Raw genomic sequence first — 20,304 nt, forward strand, 5'->3', positions numbered from 1 at the left:
TGAGATTTGGGCATGTGGGTAAAATCTAGTTGCCAGTCTTCTCCTGGGTAATGGCCTGTTCTTTGTTCTCCTGAAGGAGCTTGGAGATAAGGCAGGGGGTTATTTCTTTGGCACATTTTACAGGCCCTATCTGCTTGATAGTTTTGAAAAGGCCTGGTCCAGTAAATAATGATTTGGCCATCTGATGGGTGCTATCAATTCCTAAATGAAAGGTTTGGTGAAGGGTTTTAAGTAATTTCCATTGGTTAGCTGCAGGCAAAATATTTTCCTTTCTTCGGTGGCTTGCCATCCTGAGGGGAGAAAACTATGTTCTCGTGAGGTTCCCCATTCTATTTCTCCTGCTGAGTACTGGGGCTTGGTTTCCTGGAGGGGATTACCCCATACTAGGGGTCCTTCTATAAGCATTTCTAATGGAGGGTCCTGTCTTGCGGCTCTTTTGGCTTCAATATCCGCTTGGCAATTCCCTTCTATTTCTCTTTCCTTTCCTTTCTGATGACCCCGGCAGTGTAAGACTGCCACCTCTTTAGATTTCTGTACAGCCAATAATAATTTCCTAATGGCTTCTTGATGTTTGATAGGTGTTCCCTCGGAAGTTAGGAATTCCCTTTCTTTCCATATTGCTGCATGGGCATGGAGGACTAGGTGAGCATACTTAGAGTCTGTATATATATTTACCCTTTTTCCTTTTCCTAATTCTAGTGCTTCAGTGAGGGCTATTAGTTCTGCCAGCTGAGCACTAGTTCCTGGAGTGAGGGGATTACTTTCAAGTATTCCATTATCACTGACCACTGCATACCCTGCTTTTCAAAGTCCTTTTTCTACAAAGGAACTTCCATCAGTATAAAAGTTGAGGTTGGGATCAGTCAAGGGAACCTCTAAAGACACGCACACAGGGAGAACTCTATGTGAAGATGAAGGCAGAGATTGGTGTGATGTTTCTACAAGCCAAGGAATGCCAGTGATTGTCAGCAAACTATCAGAAGCTAGGAGAGAGGCATGGAACAGATTCTTAAAACCTTCAGAAGGAACCAACTCTACTGATAACTTAATCTTGGACTTTTAGCTCCACAACTGTGAGACAATACCTTCTGTTTTATAAGCCACCTAATTCATGGTACTTTATTATGGCAGCCCAGTAAACCAATACACATGGCCAGAAGTTACCTTAAGTCATGAAGTTATCTTCCTGTTCCTATGTCTCCACCTCCCTCAGAGTTCCCCAGCCTCTGATGCCTTTGACCCTATTACCTTGATACCTCATCAACAGCCATATGTAGATAAGTCAGGAAAGTTACTGGTCATAATAACAAACTGTCCCCCTCTTTCTCCCCTTTCTTCTATAGTCCCCTGGTGATATTATAAAAGCATGCACGGACTTTCAGGCTTATTGTTATTACTCATCACTATTACTAAATAATGGTAATGAATAACTAGTATTGTTATCTACAACTAAGAAGCTTAGGGATAACTTTTTACTACCTTTTTTTTCCAGACACACTTAGAAGCAAGCTCAAGGTATGAGAGGAGCACAGAATTTCAGTGACACAAATATCAAATTACTCAGTGGTATAAAAACCTCTTTCTGAAATCCAGTTCCTTTCATTTTCAGCACAACGTAAGACAAGTCTAACGGTTGTAGCAGATACTATTGGGCACAGGCCATAAAAACCCTCATCACTTGCTGTGCCAGTACATGTAGACAGGGTCCTACTGCAAGCAGATGAAACTCTTAGCCTGAGTGCCCTCTCTCGGCCAGTCTAAAGGGCAGGGCAGAAGTGCTCAGAATTAAGGCCCCTGGGAATAGCCTCAGCCAATGATAGATGGGAGTCAAAAGAAAAATATCCTACTTCTCTAATCCCATAGGTGGGATAAATCTTAGGAGTGTTCCCAGAGGGTTAGAGCACCAGTTGCCTCCTGTCACAACCACTGTGATGATACACTCCTTTTAGCTTCCTTCCCTTCCCCCTCACACTTTCACTCCCCTGTGATCACTTCCCAAATAAACTACTTGTACTCAATTTCCCAACTCAGAGTTTGCCTCTAGGGAAACCAAGCTAAGACAATAGTGTAAGAGTATAATAGTAAATTATACTATTTAATTTTTAACTTCTTCTTCTATGCGCTGATATGTTTGTAACTGGTAAATCTTTCTATAGATACCAAAGTGATTTTATTTCATAGACAAAATTTGATTGTCACTGGGGCTATCCACAAATGTTCTGTTTCTCCTCTGTCCAGGTATATGGTAGGTTTCCATCCTTCCCACCCTCCATCCTTCCCACACTCCACACACAAGACAGATATTGCCATATGGCCTTGTGACGTGATGTGGCCAATGAAATGGGAGTGAAAATGTTGTGTCTTTAAGAGTCAGGGCATGAACTCTTATGTCCATTTTTGTGTGTGTGTGTGCCTTGGTGAGTGGTAGACAGACTTTCAGATGGCCCCCAATAATCCTTGCCACCTGGAATTCACATCCATGTGCAATCCCCTACCCTTGAGTGTGGGCTGATTTGATGACCTGCAACAAATCAATAGAATATGGCAAAGGTGATGGGAGGCCACTTCCATTATTGTATTACATAAAACTATAAACTCTATCTTGCTAGCATATTCTCTTCCTGCAAGGAACTGAAATCTATCAACAACCACATAAGCTTGGAAGCAAATCCTTCCCCAGAAAAACCTTCAGGTGAGACTCCCAACCCTGACTAACACCTTGATAGCAGCCTTGTGAGAGATCTTGAAGCCAAGGACCCAATTCAAGCCATACCTGGATTCCTGACCCATAAAACCTGTGAGAAAATAAGCAGGTGGTTTTTTTCTTAAATTGCTAAGTTGGTGATAATATGATGCAGAGCAATAGAAAACAAATTGGCAATTGTGGCAACACAGATATGGAGCCTCCTTTAAGCTAGGTTCCAGCTGACCCAATGGACATGTGGTGTGGTTGCAAAATGAAGCTTTAGTATTTAAAGCAACTATGATTTTGGAGTTGTTACTAAAGCATACTTTAGCTTATCTTGACTGAATTATAAGGCAGTTTTTTGCTCTCCCTGCCAGGCTACCACATTATTGAACAAAGAAAAAACCCAGCTATGATAGTCACCTTGAGTTATGCAGACAACAGAATTTTGCATGGATCCAAAACTTAGTTTAAAAATCTTACCTCCTCCCAAATTAATATTCAGCTATAATAATCTCTATGCCTTTCTCAGCACTGGTTTTAAAATATGACCTCATCAAAGTTAAGACCTATTCAAATCTCATCTTTGAAATGCAAATCATGCTAATATTATGCCAAATTTCAGAGTAATTGCCTCAAAAATCTAAAACAGGATAGCTAGTTCTATCCTTATTGAAAATAACAACAACCCAGCATCTCTCTCTAGTTTGGTGATTTGCCTTTCTGACATTTTGTGTTTAGCAGGAGGTTAATTAGACACAATTGCAACTCTGCTGTGCTGCCCTAGGGCATAACACAAAGGGCCAATTTGGAGACAACTGAATCTTAGAAACCCTAGGAAATACCAGCTTGAAATTTCCAGCAGGTTTAAAACAGAATCTTCTTTACAAATTTAGTAGCTTTATTGGAACTTTAGGTTTGCAGCATAAACCCTAATTGGACTAAAGTTTTCATTGCAATGAGCTGCTCAAGGACATAATGAAAAGTCAACTTTCTGATGTGTTTATCTATTTCTTGGCTCCTAGGCACAATTGGAAATGCTAATACTCAGATGCTGTTCTATAGAAAGAAACTGAGGACTTTTTTTTCTTTTGAATTATGGAATGCAGGTTTTTCTGACCCCAAAGCTAACTCACACTATTAGACCACCAGTGAAACAAAGAGAAAATGTAAATGCAGAAAGTGAGTATTCTAGAAACAACTAACTGTAGCTCTCTGAATGCCATAGCAAAGGAAAGAAGGTAATAATACCCCAGGATTGAGAGCTTTAGGACAGACAGGCCAGCCTCAGGCTTCTACCTTCCAGTCATTTCTTTCCTTCTTAGTCCATTTGGGCTGCTATAACAGAATACCACAACCTAGGGGGCTTATAAACAGCAGAGATTTGTTTCTCACAGTTCTAGAGGCTGGGAAGTCTAAGATCAGGGTGCCAGCAGATTTGGTATCTGGTGAGGGTCCATTTCCTTGTTCATAGATGGTGCTTCTAGCAGTGTCCTCATGTGGTGGAAGGGGCAAGGAGTCTCTCTAGGACCTCTTTTATAAGGGCACTAATCCCTTTCATGACGGCTCCATTGTCATGCCTTAATCACCTCCTAAAGACCCCACTTCCTTATACTATCACCCTGTACGTTAGGTTTCAACATATGAGTTTTAGGAGGACTCAAACATCCAGACTGAAGCACCTCATACCCAACTTGGAAGGCTCTTGTCCTTCTTTTAGCCACATGCTCAGTCCTTTAAGATTCAGCTCATATCAGGTTACTTCTCTCCCAAGAAGTCTAATCAGTCCACTACACTAAAATCATTAGAGAAAACAGGTCTGGATTCCAATCCCAAACCCCTCATCTACTAGTTGTGTGAATTTAATCAAAGTGCTTCTCTAAACCTGAGTTTTCTAGAATGGGGATAATACCTTAGAAGCTGTAGAAAGGATTACATGGGACTGTACATGGAAAGTCCTTAGCCCAGGGCTGGGTACCTTATTAAGAATTTACTTTTGTATACCTCTTATTCTACTTAGCAGGTAAGGAAAAGTGTTAAGCTTGTCATACTTGTGTCTTGCTTCTCAACTAGCTTCTAAGTTTCATAAGAGGACCAAATTGTCATTATTCTATCTATTCAACTCAAAACATAGCACACAGTAACAGTTGATTTTATGGTGTAAATGATGATGACATTCACTTCACAGGGACCTGTCCCAAGGACTTGCCCTTAGAGACTTAGCACACTGAATGATTGCTGGGACACACAGCAAAGAGGTCAGAGTAGTGCTAATTTAACTGACCTTGCTGGAATATGATAATTTTCACCAATGTGAATTGTCAATGTGAGCACTAAAAATGAATAACTTGTATTGCTCAAGATCTGTGGGCAAGAGACATTCAGTTTGCTAGGCTTTATAAAGTTAAAGAATCATTTGATTTGTCCCTATAAGACTGTTTTCGGGCACATTCCTTTGCTAATTAAGTCTATTTTTCAGAGATTTTCAGCAGTACATGCCCCATGTACTCAGGCATGAAAGGCAAGAACCTCTTTACATATTCATAAATTTGGAGAGGAGATTTGAGCTTCTCAGGAGAGGGTAAATTTGTGGCAGGAAGGTCTCAGATGTTTGAGGCTATTTTCTTTTCTAAGGAGAAATTCTCACGTTCACCTCCTTTTCCGATTATAGAAAGAAATACTCTTGTCTATGAAGCTTCTAAGACTTAGAGACCCTGAATATAGAATAAACTTTTTGTGTGTAGCTAAGTAGGACTAGTGAGTAATAGAAATATTTTAATATATTCTATTGCTGCATTAAAATCCTTGGAAATAGAATTCTAATAACACAGAAAAACCTAAGGACAGCTTCACTGCCAGCAATTCCTGGTAGCCTGCAGCTGCCCTCAGTCTCTGCTTGGCCAGCCTTTGCTCTAGAGAATAAAAGGGAGGAGGGGCAGAAGATAGGTCATGGCAGCCTGAAGAGGTGATGAATTTTACCCACAGGCACAAATTAGATGATGCATGTATACTCTGCCTTTTTGCCCTCAAAGAGTGGTATATTTGCCCTAAAGTTTCACTGAAACTGTCAGTTTTAGTTTCAAAATATAATAGATTTTAGTACCAGTTACTTAGTAGCAAATACATTTCCAAGAGAGATACAACTTGAGATTCCAAACTTTAGTCACATCTTTCCATTCCCCAGTTTCCTGATTGCACTCCTGCCTGTTCCAAAGGATCTGTAGTATGTCACCTCTCTGATACTCCAGAGTCTGGTGAAGAGATGTGACGTCTGTACACATACCTTACTCAAACTTGCCTTTGGCATAAAAGCACTGTTCCAGACCTACACGTATTTGCTGTTGTCATTGTAACCTGCAACACGTGTTGTATTGCACCTACAATGTTGTATGTTGTCACTGTTGATATGCTAATATTGACATGGGCAGTTTATTTAATTAGTGAATAAATCAGGTGACAATAGATAAAGGTGTTTTCATTAGGACAATAAAAATGGCAGTGATTATGCTGGTTCTAAGAGTGGTTAAGATTTTCAGAGATTTTCCTGGCCGGGCACGGTGGCCCATGCCTGTAATCCCAGCACTTTGGGAGGCTGAGGCAGGTGGATCACCTGAGGTTACGAGTTCAAGACCAGCCTGGCCAACATGGCAAAACCTCATCTCTACTAAAAATACAAAAAATTAGCCAGGTGGAGTGGCTGACACCTGTAATTCCAGCTACTCGGGAGGCTGAGGCAAGAGAATCTCTTGAACCCAGGAGGCAGAAGTTGCAGTGAGCCAAGATCATGCCATTGCACTCCAGCCTGGGCAACAAGAATGAAACTCTGTCTCAAAAAATAAAAAATAAATAAATAAATAAAGATTTTCAGAGATTTTCCATTAGTTAGGATGCAGGCTAAGTTGACATAACAAAGATACCCCCAAATAGAGTGAATGATGGAGTCACTACTTCACACGCTCATCCAAAATCCAGGCTGCTGGGCCAGCCCAACCATCCTTAATACATAGCTTACATCTGTAGGTCCAAGGCAGCTCCTCCAGTTGCCATTTCCCTAATGTTGGGAATGGGAAAAGGAGCCCAGAGGAAGTGGTTTCTCTTTATGGAAATGACCAGAATTTCCCACATGTATGCTCCTATCTCAATCTATTATGCTGAATCCCATTTGGCTTCGCTTAGTTATAAGGACTGAGAAATGCAGTCTCAAACTAGGCAGTGATGTTCCAAGCTAAAACACAGGGCACCCTTTTATTAAAAAGAAGAAAGAATAAATATGTAGAATACTTAACAGCATCCTTTGAATTCCTTTCATTGCTAACCAAAATGAAATACGAATAGAAGCAGACTCATCAGGAGAACAGGGAGAGGTCATTCATCTGTATTATAGAATTCCTTTCTGACACTTGCATCCAGAAATGTTTGGTAGTCAAAGTAGGACACATTTCTGGTCTCGGGCTAGTTAATTTAACATTGATTTATGGGATCATTGATCCACCAAATAAAATATCATTTTAGAGAGTATAGAAACAAATGACCTACTGAGACCTGAACATCACTCCCCACTATATTTGAAGATTTGCTTGATTTCCTGCACAATATAGCAGTCATTGGCCCAGCTATAGATCTTATTAGTCCCACAATATGGAGGACCAATACTATGTGTCCTATGTTGTGAAGGGTCAACATACAGAGAACAAAAAGTGGACAACCAGTAGACATCAACCTGAAAGGAATAACCCTGAATGCATCATCAACAACAACAATAATAAAAGATCTTGAATGTGTGTTTGGCAACTATGTAAAATTATATTCAACTTAGAATCCTTCTTTGGTTTTGCAAACTGGTAAATGTAAAAGGTCACCCTCTCTATGGCTGAACCCTGTTTCTACTTTCATGAGGCATAGGTGACATCAGATAACCGATCAGGGTATAAGCATACCTTCCTTTTTGTTAACCTTGCTAAAATAGAATTATATAATTTAAATGTAAAGCTCCAAAACCTCAGTTTATATAACTCAAAGTTATTTTGGTTCCTGCACATAGAAGATGAAGGAACAGTCTTCTGATAGCAAAAAATACTTTTATAATTAAAATGTTGGTAATTTTATACAGAAAACCTATTGGAAAAATATGTATTTTTAAAATGTAACCACAAAGACAGGTAAATCTTTCTAAAAATATTCCTGCCATTGCATTTTATGCAGTTCCTAAAGAATAATGCATGTAAATTTAAGCCTTTTTCCTCTATGGAATCCTTAATCATATTTGTACCACTGTACTCAATAAGGCATATTTACAGTTCAGAGGTTGATACATATTTTTAAAATAGTATATGATTTATGATTATCCATAATAGTTGGAGAATTCCTTGGAGTATTGGGGAAAATTCTCTACATAGCTGGTCACAGAATGTTCTGTGTGTACAATTGGGAAAGAACAGTCTCTTCAATAAATGGTGTTGGAAAAACTGAATATCCATAAGCAGAAGAATGAAATTAGATCCTCATCTTATACCGTATTAAAAAAAAAACTCAACTCAAACTGGATTAAATGTAAGACCTGAAACTGTAAAACTGCTAGAAGAAAACATAAGGGAAAAGTTCCACGACACTGATCTGGGCAATGATTTTTTGGATATGACACCAAAAGCACAGGCAACAGAAGCAAAAATAGACAAATGAGATCACATGGGCTTAAAAGCTTCTGCACAGCAAAGGAAACAATGGAGTAAAGAGACAACCCAGAGAATGGGAGAAAATATTTGCAAATGGTACATCTGATAAGGAGTTAATATTCAAAATAGAAGGAACTCAACTTAATAGCAGGAAAACAACCTGATTTGAAAATGGGCAAAAGACCTGAATAGACTTTCTCTAAAGAAGGCATACAAATGTCCAACAGGTACATGGAAAATGCTTAGCATCACTAATCACTAGGGAAATGCAACTTAAAACTACACTGAGATATTACCTCATACCTGTTTGAACGGCTTTTGTCAAAAACATGAAAGATAACAAGTGTTGGAAAGATAACAAGCAGAGAAAAGGAAACCCTGTACACTGTAGATTGGAATGTAAGTTGGTACAGTACAAAGGTTCCTCAAAACCTAAACCTAAATGTAGAACTACCATATGATCCAGTAAACCCACTTCTGGGTATATATTCAAAGGAACTGAAATCAGCATGTCAAAGGGATAACTGCACTCCCATGTTTATTGTAGCATTATTCAAAATAACCATGATAGGGATTAACCTAAAGTGTCCATTGAGAGAGAATGAATAAAGAAAATGTGGTATGTATTCATAATAGAATACTATTCAGCCTTAAAAGAGGGGAAATTTGGACATTTGTAACAACATGGATGAACCTGGAGGAAATTATGCTGAGCAAAATAAGCCAGGCATGGAAAGACAAATAGCACATGATCTCACTTACATGTAGAATCTAATAAAGTAAAACTCATAGAAGTAGAGAGTAGAGTGATGGTGACTAGAGACTGAGAGGGTGGGGAGAGAGGGAAGGGGGGTTGTTGATCAAAGGGTACAAAGTTTCAGATAGACAAGAGGAATAGGTTTTGATACCTATTGCACATCAGGGTGACTATAGTCAATAATAACGTATTCTATATTTCAAAATAACTAAGAGTAAATTTCAGTGTCTCACACCATAAAAAATAATAGATAAGTGAGGTGATGGACATGTTAATTTGCTTGATTAGATCATGTCACATTGGATACATGTATCAAAACATCATGTTGTACCCCTTAAATGTATATAATTATTATTTGCCAGTTAAAAATAATATTAATAATACATTTTTAAAATAAATAAAATATTGGTAAAATTTGTGCAGAAAATCTATTAGAAAAATATATTCTTTTAAAATGCAACTACAAAGAAAAGTAAATCATTCTAAGTGCATTTCTGCAGTTACATTTTATGCAATTCCTAAAGGATAATGCATGTAAACTTAAGCCTTTTTCTTCTATTGGATTCGTAATCTTATTTGCACCACTGTACTGAGCAAAGCATATTTGCAGTTCAGAGGCAGGTAAATATTTTAAAAATATTATACTACTGTATTTATGATTGTACATAATAGACTCCTTGGCTAGTTATTCTCTGTATGTATGATAAAATATCTATGTTCTACTTAGTAAACAACTTCAAAAAGGAAGAATAGAATATTTTTTGTTAACTATGATTGCAGAATTAACATTAAAAAAGCCTTCGAAGGAAAGAAAAAGACTTGTGTGTTTTGACTCATGGAGTCATAATATGGAAATTCCTTCATTATTAATGATTGAAAATTAATAATATATTAAAACACTTCTTTCAAATAAGCACTGTGCTGAATTGAGTTCTATAATGTTGCAAATAAAAATTTAGCCATGTACAGCAGATTCTTAAGAGAAAAGGTTATGTGTGGTAAAGATAAATTCCCAATTCTCAGATTGCTTTTTAATTATCTTGTTCAAATAAAAAGTGTCATTGCATTGCACTCTGGCTTCCTCTCATCCTCCTATATGGTTAAGAATTTCAGAGACTGAAACATCTGGTTGGAGGAATTTTATAAGAACCTTCAAGTTAAATCCAATCAGTGTGGCCTTCAAAGGCTAACTCAATTCTGTTTATATTGGAACCCAGCCTCAACTTGTAAAAGAGCAAATCAAGCAAGTATATTGGCTGAGACATAGGGAAATTTACAGTCTGTAGAGATTTTTATTGTAATTTATATCCAAAGTTAGGATTTAGCTTAGAGCCAAAAAAGAGGAGCCTCATGGGAAGAGCCACTAGGTTAATGGTAGAGCACAAAATAAAGGCCAAGATTTGGGAAAGGGAGCTGGACACAAAACCAGGTTATGCTCCCAGCAGGTCTTTGATGACTGATGGCATCAGCCCCAGGCAGGTTATGTGGTAAGACTAGAAATATTAAGGAATTGTATGGCAGAGGAGAGTTAGATTACTCAGGTTCTTTACAACTGTTATTTTTATCCACCTATATATCTTTCTTTTTTTAACTAAATTCTGATGCCTTCCCAGAATCACCTTCTTCTGCATTTTCAATTCATGTGCTTCAAGGAGGTTCCTGTGACTTACATCTAGGTAATCAGAGCATTCCATTCCCCTGATACGTAGTATTTGTCCACAGATGGACACACACCCAATCAGGGCCAATGAAATGTACTCAGATGTTTTGCTGAATCCGCTGAGAGGATATTTTGTTGTTGTTAGACTTAAACTTGGAAGGTTGTGGAAGCAGGATTCATGCTGGACCTTTCATGTACTTGAAGCAGTAAACTCCATTTATTTGTACAAGCTACATTTGGTTAAATTTTCCCAAAGTTACAACACAGGGAGTTATGATCAGGTGAACAGATGGTGACATAAGAAATAAGCTAATTAATGCATCTTTTGTTCTCATCTTCATTTCTGAAAAGGAGGTCAACACAGTGTTTCTGAAAGTCTGAGTATACTTCCCAGAGGGGAGTCAAGTGTTTTTCTGTTTGACTCACTAAAGAGGCTTGCCTTTAACAATAATCTTTTATTATCTCTCATGGTTTCTGTGAGTGAGATGGCTTATCTCTGTTCCACAATATCCAGAGCTTCAGAAAGAAGGCTTGAAGATGGGGTAGAAGGGCGTGGAGGGGAGTGGGGCTAGAATCTTCATTCATATGTCTAGGAGTGGAGTTGATCCTGGCTATTGGCTGAGGACCTACCTAACTGGGGATATAGGCCACAACATTCACATGTGGACTCTCTAGATTGCTTGGGCTTCCTCGAAAGATGGTGGCTAGGTTCTAAGACCAACCATCCTAAGAGAGACCAGGCAGAAGTCACATAACATCACTTCTACCACAACTTGTTAGCAGTGAATCCTTCCCACATTCAAGGAGAGGGGACTATAATTTTATCTTCTGAAATGAAGAGTTTAAATAATTTGCAAACATATTTTTAATTACCCCCAGGTAAGGAGAGAGAGGAGTTTTCTTTACACTGCAGAAGTAGTTAAAATGAGGTAAATTTTCATCTATAAGAGCAGAAAGTTAAAAGATGCTATCTAACAAATCAAGAAAAGTTATAATAAATGTTTTATTTAGACATATGGCAGTAACCTCTAAGAGAATTACAAACAGAAATAATTTAAAGTGATTGTCCCTGGGTACTGAGAATTCCACTGAGGGAGACAGTTGCTTTACATTATAAGGTCTTTAGTAGTGTTTAAGCTTTTCTGAAGCTATAAACCTATATTACTCTTGCTAAAATTGTAAAACTTGAACATTTAAATATTCATATATATCCTTCCCAAATCTCAAGTGTTTTCTTCTTTAAAAATTCTTCTCTAGCTTCTCTCTGCCTCTGTTTTGGGTTGGGTAGCCCTCCAAAGGGCCACAAACCTAAGATCTGCCACATTGCACTGCAGTGACTTGTGTCTCGTGATAGTTGGGATGCTCATTGAGGGCAAGACTGTCTTGTATCTCTGTGTGATAGTTAGTACTGAGTGTCAACTTGATTGGATTGAAGGATGCAAAGTATTGATCCTGGATGTGTCTGTGAGGGTGTTGCCAAAGGAGATTAACATTTGAGTCAGTGGGCTGGTAAAGGCAGACCCACCCTTAATCTGGGTGGGCGCCATCTAATCAGCTGCCAAAGTGGCTAGAATACAAAGCAGTCAGAAAAACGTGAAAAAATGAAGCTGGCCTAGCCTCCCAGCCTATATCTTTCTCCTGTGCTGGACCCTTCCTTCCCTCAAACATCAGACTCCCAGGTTCTTCAGTTTGGGACTCGGAATGGCTTTTCTTGCTTCTTAGCTTGCAGATGGCCTATTGAGGGACCTTGTGATTGTGTGAGTTAATACTTAATAAACTCCCCTTTTTGTATATATATCTATCATATTAGTTCTCTCCCTCTAGAGAACCCTGACTAATACACTCTGTATTTCCAAAGTAAACCATAATAAATGGCATGTGATAACTACACAGTAAACCTATTTTAATATATAAAGAGGAGTGACATGTTTGGATGCGCCTTAAGAAAAATAACTCATAGCCATATTGCTAGTAGAGTATGCGTGTGGCAGGGGTTGGGGGAGCATTGTATATGTGTAAGTTTTGCGAGTGTGTGTTTGGGAGCCGTGGGAAGGAATGAAATCCTGTAAGGAGCATTTGTAACATATCAGTGATACGATTCTGAAGGCATGAGGCAGGGTAATGGCAGGGAGAATGGTGAGACAATCATGGGAGACATGATTTGATGTAGAATAAACATACTTGGCACTGAATGTGGGATGTGAGGGGAAAGGGACCAATACAGAGGACACAGATATGGGGAGAGCTGACTAGGAGAGACCACAAAAGGACTTGTGGTGTTGTAGGTAAGGAAAAGCCATGCCATAGGGTCAGCGTGGCCAGGTCTAGTGGCCTATGGATTCCCCATTCCTATACCTTCAATCTTCTGAGGCAATTCTCCAACCTAACCTGGGGTTGAGGAGGGTTGCTCCAGTTTGCATACCTGCTTCTTAGACAAAGCTGAAGTGTCTGAATACCAGGACTTCTACAGTTATACTTCATGAAGGCAAAAAGCTATGAAAGAAGTTAAGCGTGTTCACAGTCAGGATGTGGTTAGAGGTGAGACGGGTCAAAATGGGGAGCTTAATATGGGCCAGTTATCAGACCATAAGAAAGTATGATAGTGTACATTTCCCATAAGCAATTCCATCCAGATTTTTCACTGTATTATTTAGATTTGCTTGGGAGAAATGGTATGGGTTTCTCTCTTATCAGCCTCCTGTGCTTTTTTCAGTGATCTTTGGGGGACACTGTGCAGTCATTAAGATTTAAAATTTTGAAGACTATTCAACAACAAGGAAAATTATTATGAGACATTAAATGAAAAACAAACATAAAATTGTATCTACACTGTGATAACTATAAAAACGTATCCATGCATATGCATAGATGTTGGTAAGAAACTCAGAAGTTGTATTTGTTTGGGTGTCAAGAGAGTGTAAGGACCTTTCTCATACTGTTGTTTCCATTAACTTTGTTTGAACCAGGAATATTGATACAATACGTTATTTGTGGATTTTAAAATAGTAATGAGAAAGTTGCATTGCTCACAGTCATGACTGTGATAGAGTAAACATAGGGCATCTCCTGATCAGATAAAGTATATTAAAAAGAAGGGACCCAAGGCCCATAAGTCAGAGAACAGGAATTTCTATGGAGTTTAGAAATGAAATGAGATTTGATTGTATGTCGTAAAAATATGTGTCAAATTTGAAAAAATATGTGCTCTAACAAATGATATCATAATCAGAATAAAGCCATTTGTCATTCTTCTGAAAAATAATATATGACAAAGAGGCTCCAATGTAATGATCAGAAGTACAACTAGGAGCCCTGAGGATCCTGGTATTGGAAATTCGGTAAAAAGAAGGTGGGGGGTGCAGCAGTATAGAAATATGTTTTTTCATCAAAAGCTTTGCAGAAAGATGGGGAGTGGGGAGTTGGGATTTTATAAGAGCAGATTCAGATTAAACCATATGAAGTAATACCAACTAATGTAAGCAAGAGTAAAAGCAATTTTTAAAAATATCCTGAGATAAAAATTCCAGACAATAAAGATGGCATGGTACAGAAATATATTTATTTTGACTCTTGCAACCTCATGAAAAAATAGTCCTAGGATTGAAAAAGACATCAACCTACAAGAACATAGAGAGAAGTTTAGGAGCAAAACAGCAACAATGTCTTGGAAGCCAGAAAGCAGATGAATAAATCTTAAATATCAGGGTAGATGTGAGAAAATGACATAACAAGCCAGCAGCAAGGAGAGTTGAAAGATTTATACCATAGAATCCCAAAAAGCCTCAGAAATAGGTAGTAGTAGGTATTTGTAGAAGAGAGGGTTAGCAGGAATTCTTTTTGTTTTTTGTATTTTGTTTTTTTGTTGTTGTTGTTAATTGAGACAGAGGCTCGCTCTGTTGCTCGGGCTGGAGTGCCGTGGCACTATCTCAGCTCACTGCCAACCTTTGCCACCCAGGTTCAAGCAATTCTCTTGTCTCAGCCTCCCAAGTAGCTGGGATTACAGGTGCCTGCCACAATGCCTGGCTAATTTTTTTTTGTATTTTTAGTAAAGACGGGGTTTCACCACGTTGGCCAGGCTGGTCTTGAACTCCTGACCTCAGGTGATCCACCCACCTCAGCCTCCCGAAGTGCTGGGATTCACAGGCATGAGCCACTGCGCTCAGCCGCAGGAGTTCTTAAAATGAGGACTAGGGTGAGAGTCTGTTTAAGAAACAGTTAGATTGCCATATCCTCTCCCTCATTCCACACAGCCAAGTTATCGATCCTGCCCAGCCACCGCGAAAAGACTTAACTTGGAGAGAATAAAAGGTATGTAGAATAGGGAACACTGAAAACAGGGCAAATGAGTGACCTTTACATACAGAATGCTGAAATCTCCAGCTTCTATGGATAACCAGTCATTAGGGAAAAAGCCTCCAACGTAACAAAGGCATCAAAACAAGGAAACGGAAGAAAGCAATCTGTAGGAAATAGAGACTCCACAGGGAGAAGAAACTTCAAAAAAGAGTGTTCATGCGTGTGCCTGTGTGTGTACATACAAGTATATGATTAAGTGAAAATGGTGCTTACCTATTTTGGAAAACCACTGCACATCCTTTATAATAAAAATATTCAGATGAACAAGTAGCAGTAAAATTACCCATAGCCCACACCTGCATCATAACTAGGAGACTGAGAAAACATACAAGTCAAAAAACAAATATCCAAGACGAGCAGAATTAGCTCCAGGACACACAAGAGATTTAATGGTCAGGCAGAGATCATGCAGAAGAGAAGAGAGTATAGTGGGTTCATCTCAAAAAGGTGAGAATCCCATTTGCGTGGGAAAATACTAAGACAAATCTGAGACCTGGCTACTAATTAATCAAAAGTAAGGGGCTGGGAAATGTGTTAAATCAGAATAGCTGGGTGCAGTGGCGTGCACCTGTAGTCTCAGCTCATAGGAGATGGAGGCAGAAGGATTGCTTACCCAGGAGTTCAAGTTCAGCCTGGGCTGAACCTTTCAGAGACCCCCGCGTTTTGAAAAAGGAAGGACGTGGTCGTAGGTGCTGTGGATCTCAGGTCGCCACGCTCCTGCTCCTGACTCACCGCCGTTCGCTCTCGCCGAGGAACAAGTCGGTCAGGAAGCCACGCAGTAACCATGGCTTTTAAGGATACTGGAAAAACACCCGTGGAGCCGGAGGTGGCAATTCACCGAATTCGAATCACCCTAAGAGCCGCAGTGTAAAATCCCTAGAAAAGGTGTGTGCTGACTTGATTAGACGCGCAAAGGAGAAGAATCTCAAAGTGAAAGGACCAGTTCGAATGCCTACCAAGACTTTGAGAATCACTACAAAAAAAACTCCTTGTGGTGAAGGTTCTAAGACATGGGATCGTTTCCAGATGAGAATTCACAAGTGACTTATTGACTTGCACAGTCCTTCTGAGATTGTTAAGCAGATTACTTCCATCAGTATTGAGCCAGGAGTTGAGGTGGAAGTCACCATTGCAGATGCTTAAGTCAACTATTTCAATAAATTGATTACCAGTTGTAAAAAAAAAAAAAAAAGAGAGACCCCCATCTCTTAAAAATACAAACAAACCAGAGGTGTCAGTTTTGAGAAAGCCCCACTTCTGGTTGAGAGGGAGGTGATGTCCTTTGTAAATTGGCAATAAAGGCAAAGGGAGTGGCTGAATATAAGGACCTGTTAAAATAATATAACATAAAAATTAGAGCTGAAAACATTTTTCTAAAGCATAATTTATTAAGGGAACTGCATTATATCAACAAAAGAAGGTAATCTTTTTTTTTTGAGACGGAGTCTCGCTTCGTCGCCCAGGCTGGAATGCAGTGGCCCGATCTCGGCTCATTGCAAGCTCCGCCTCCCAGGTTCACACCATTCTCCTGCCTCAGCCTCCCGAGTAGCTGGGACTACAGGCACCCGCCACCACACGCAGCTAAATTTTTTTGTATTTTTAGTAGAGATGGGGTTTCGCTGTGTTAGCCAGGATGGTCTCAATCTCCTGACCTCGTGATCTGCCCGCCTCGGCCTCCCAAAGTGCTGGGATTACAGGTGAGAGCCACCGTGCCTGGCCAAGAAGGTAATCTTGCACTAAGAAATAAACTAGTCAAATCCCCTCCTCCTTAGAACAGAATTGCTTATTATTTCTGGATTTGAAAAACACAGTAGAAATAGTCATTAAAAAACAGCATCCATGCAAGTTATAATGTGAAAAAAAAAACATAATGAAAATAAAAACTTTTTAGCAGATTAAAACAATGAAAAACAAAGCAAAGGAAAATAAAGAACAAAACTATGAAAGAGAGGAAAACTGTAACAAAATATTCTCCATGAACTAAGTATAATCCCCAAAGCAACTGCAAATGTGAAGGACCACCACAGATCAGAAATTAAAAATTCAGAATAGCAATGGGCAAGCAATAAAAAGATTTAAAATGCAATCTGAATAAACTCATGGAAATAATTTTTGTTTCAAAAGACAGAATCATTTTTAAAATAAAAACTAAATTACAAGATACCCATGGAAAATACATAGGACCTGGTACAGTAAGAATTATATGGTCTAGAAAGTAAAAGAACCAAAAGAAATGTAGAAATGAAGACAAAAGTGAAAACTACCAAAACAACAGGAAAATAAGATCCAAAGTACATATAAATTCCTAGAAGATAATGCAATACAACATACTAGAACTATATTCAAACTATAATTAAAGAAAAGTTTTCTGAAAGAAAAAAAGTTCTTAATTTACATATAAAAGAACCCACTGTTTACCAGGAAAATTTTCCCAGATTAGTAAACTTGAAGGTGTTAGTAAAACTCTTAGACCTTAAAAATTAAATGTCCATTGAGTTCTCCAGTCACTTAAAAAATAAAATAAAATTGACATCAATGACTCAACAGCAATAAACAAAGCAAGACAATAGTGGAGAAATATATTCAAAAAACTTAAGGAAAATGTGAGTCAAAGATTTTATATCCAGCCAAATTATCAGTCAAGTTTTAAGAATATAGAAAAACAATTTTTAAAATGCAATAGTTCAGAGAATATTTGTGGTGGACTCAAAATGGCTACAAATTCTCTTGACCCTTCTCTCATTGACAGGTGAGTTTTAAGTCACCTCTTCTTGCAGCTGGGCTCCATGACTACTTTGACCAACAGAATATTGTAGAAGGCCTGCTGTGTCCATTTTTAGGCCCAGGATGTAAACTGGAAGCTTCTACTTCTCATCTCTGGAAAAACTAGGTCTTTGGGCCCTAAAGCCACAATGTAAAAAGCTCACTACCCTGTTAGGAAGAACTCATAAAGATGCCCTGAGATTATATGGAGAGGAAGGGGTTAAACCCAGCCTTGCAGCCATTCCTGCCATGGTATGAGCCATCTAAGTGATGCCATCTTGGATCCTTAAGACCAGCTCAGTTGCCAACTGAATACTGTGTAATGAATACTGTGTAATGACATTAGTTAGTGCCATTAAAGCAGAAGAATCACCCATCCAAGCTCTGTCTGAATTTTTGATCCACAAAATCTTGAGATATAATAAAATGGTAGGCTTTTTTAAACCACTAGGTTTGACGTCAGTTATTATGCAAAAGTAGTTCACTAGAAAAATACAGAACTCTAAACTCTTCTAAAAGAATTTGAAAGCATGTAACTATTTCTCCTGACAAGGTAATAATATGAGAACTAAAATAAATATATATTAATTGTCATATACTTAAGGAAAGCAGGAGAGAGAAAGAAGAAAAAACTTGTTAACTATTGCAGAGGTAACTGATGGCCATCAAAACATATTGTGTAAAGTTTTTGTGATAACAAGAAGCTAAATAAGAAAAAGCAGGGAATAAAAAGCAGTAACCGAATTATTAATATAAAGGCTACCATGAAACAAAAACACAAACCTTTGTAAGTATTTAAACATTTTCCAAAAGTTTTAAAAGAGCTAAGATTGCATATTGAAAGACATAGTCAACACAAGACACATTATACATACCCCTCAGATCAAATATATCAATTTTACTTATAAATATAAGTGAGCCTAACTCACCAAAGTGATATACCTAAAACAAAGTGATTCGGCAAGACTAAAAATAAAGGAAAGGGGGAAAACATATAAGGCAAAAGTAAGCATAAAAATAAAATTTAAGCAATGTTTGTGATTTTGATATCTGACAAAGAATAATGCAAGTAAAAAAGCAATAAATGATAAATAAGACAAAGAAGGACTTCTTATAATGCCATAATTCACAATGAAACTGTAACAGTTATAATTACCTATTCATAAATTACACAGCAGCTGCATAAGGCAGAAAATATAAGAATGTAATGAGAAATAGAAATATCTAATAAAAGGAGACCTTTATCTCACTCAGTTCAAGACAGGTCAAGGAAACAAATATATGCACAACATAAAATAAATATAATGAAAATATAACAATTTTTATTCCTTGGTTATAAGAAATACATTGTCTTTTCAAACATTTATGGAACATGAATGATATTTTACTATATATTCGTTTACAAAGAAAATCTCAATGAGTTCCATGAGGTAGAACTAATACAACATTTGCTAACTGTAATGCAATAAAATTAGAAATAAAATTTTGTAAAAGTACATTTTACCTGACCAAGTTATAAACTGTAATATATAATGCTTGAGTTAAAGGGAAAATACACTGATGTTGCAAAAATCTCTAAAACCAAAGAAATCACTACATATCATAATCTATGGGATACAATTAAAACTGTTCTCAAAATAAAATTCATAGCTTTAACAACTCATACCAGGGATCATCAAGCCACAGCCAGTGGGCCAAACTCAACCTGCCATTTGTTTTGAAAAGTTATATTTGAACTCAGCCATGCCATTCATTTAAATATTGTCTATGGCTGCTTTCCTACTGCAAAGGCAGAATTGAGTAGTTGCAGTAGGAAGAATATGGCCCACCAAATCAAAGCTATAGACTATTTGATCCTTTACAAAAAAAGTTGCCATTTCCTCATTTACATTAATAAAATAAAATAAAAATAAAATTAATTTAGAAAAAAGTAAACTAAAAAAAGATAAAAGCAAAAATTTGGAAATGGTAAAAGAAAACAGTACAACAAAAATTTCAATAAATAACCTCATAAATTGAAAAATATCAACAAAGTACCCACATTACTGACCTTAGGAAGAAAAAAAGAAAACACAGATGCACAAGGTTGGGAAGAACAAAGGGAAATCAACCATGTAGCCATTAAAATAGAGAAAATTTACAAAAGTCTAGTCTTCAAGAATGTGTCAACCAAAACAGTCTAAAATATTTGAAGAGATTTATTTTGAACCAAATATGAGTGACCAATGGCCCATGACACAGCCTTCAGGAGATCCTGAGAACATAAGCCCAAGGTAGTTAGGTTACAACTTGGTTCTATGCATTTTGGTCCATAAAGGCAGGACAACTGGAAGCAGGGTAGCTTCTAGGTCATAGGCAGATTCAGAGATTTTCTGATTGGCAATTGGTTGAAAGGGTTATTATCTGAAGA

The 20,304-nt window shown here is 37.9% G+C and overlaps 1 pseudogene; it reads left to right on the forward strand.

The window, feature by feature from the left end:
• Positions 1 to 14,366: 14,366 nt before the first annotated feature.
• Positions 14,367 to 18,876, forward strand: LOC129397800 (small ribosomal subunit protein uS10-like; annotated as a pseudogene).
• The last annotated feature ends 1,428 nt before the right edge of the window (positions 18,877 to 20,304 follow it).

Source organism: Pan paniscus, chromosome 4, assembly GCF_029289425.2.
Source record: "Pan paniscus chromosome 4, NHGRI_mPanPan1-v2.0_pri, whole genome shotgun sequence".
Lineage (NCBI taxonomy): Eukaryota > Metazoa > Chordata > Mammalia > Primates > Hominidae > Pan > Pan paniscus.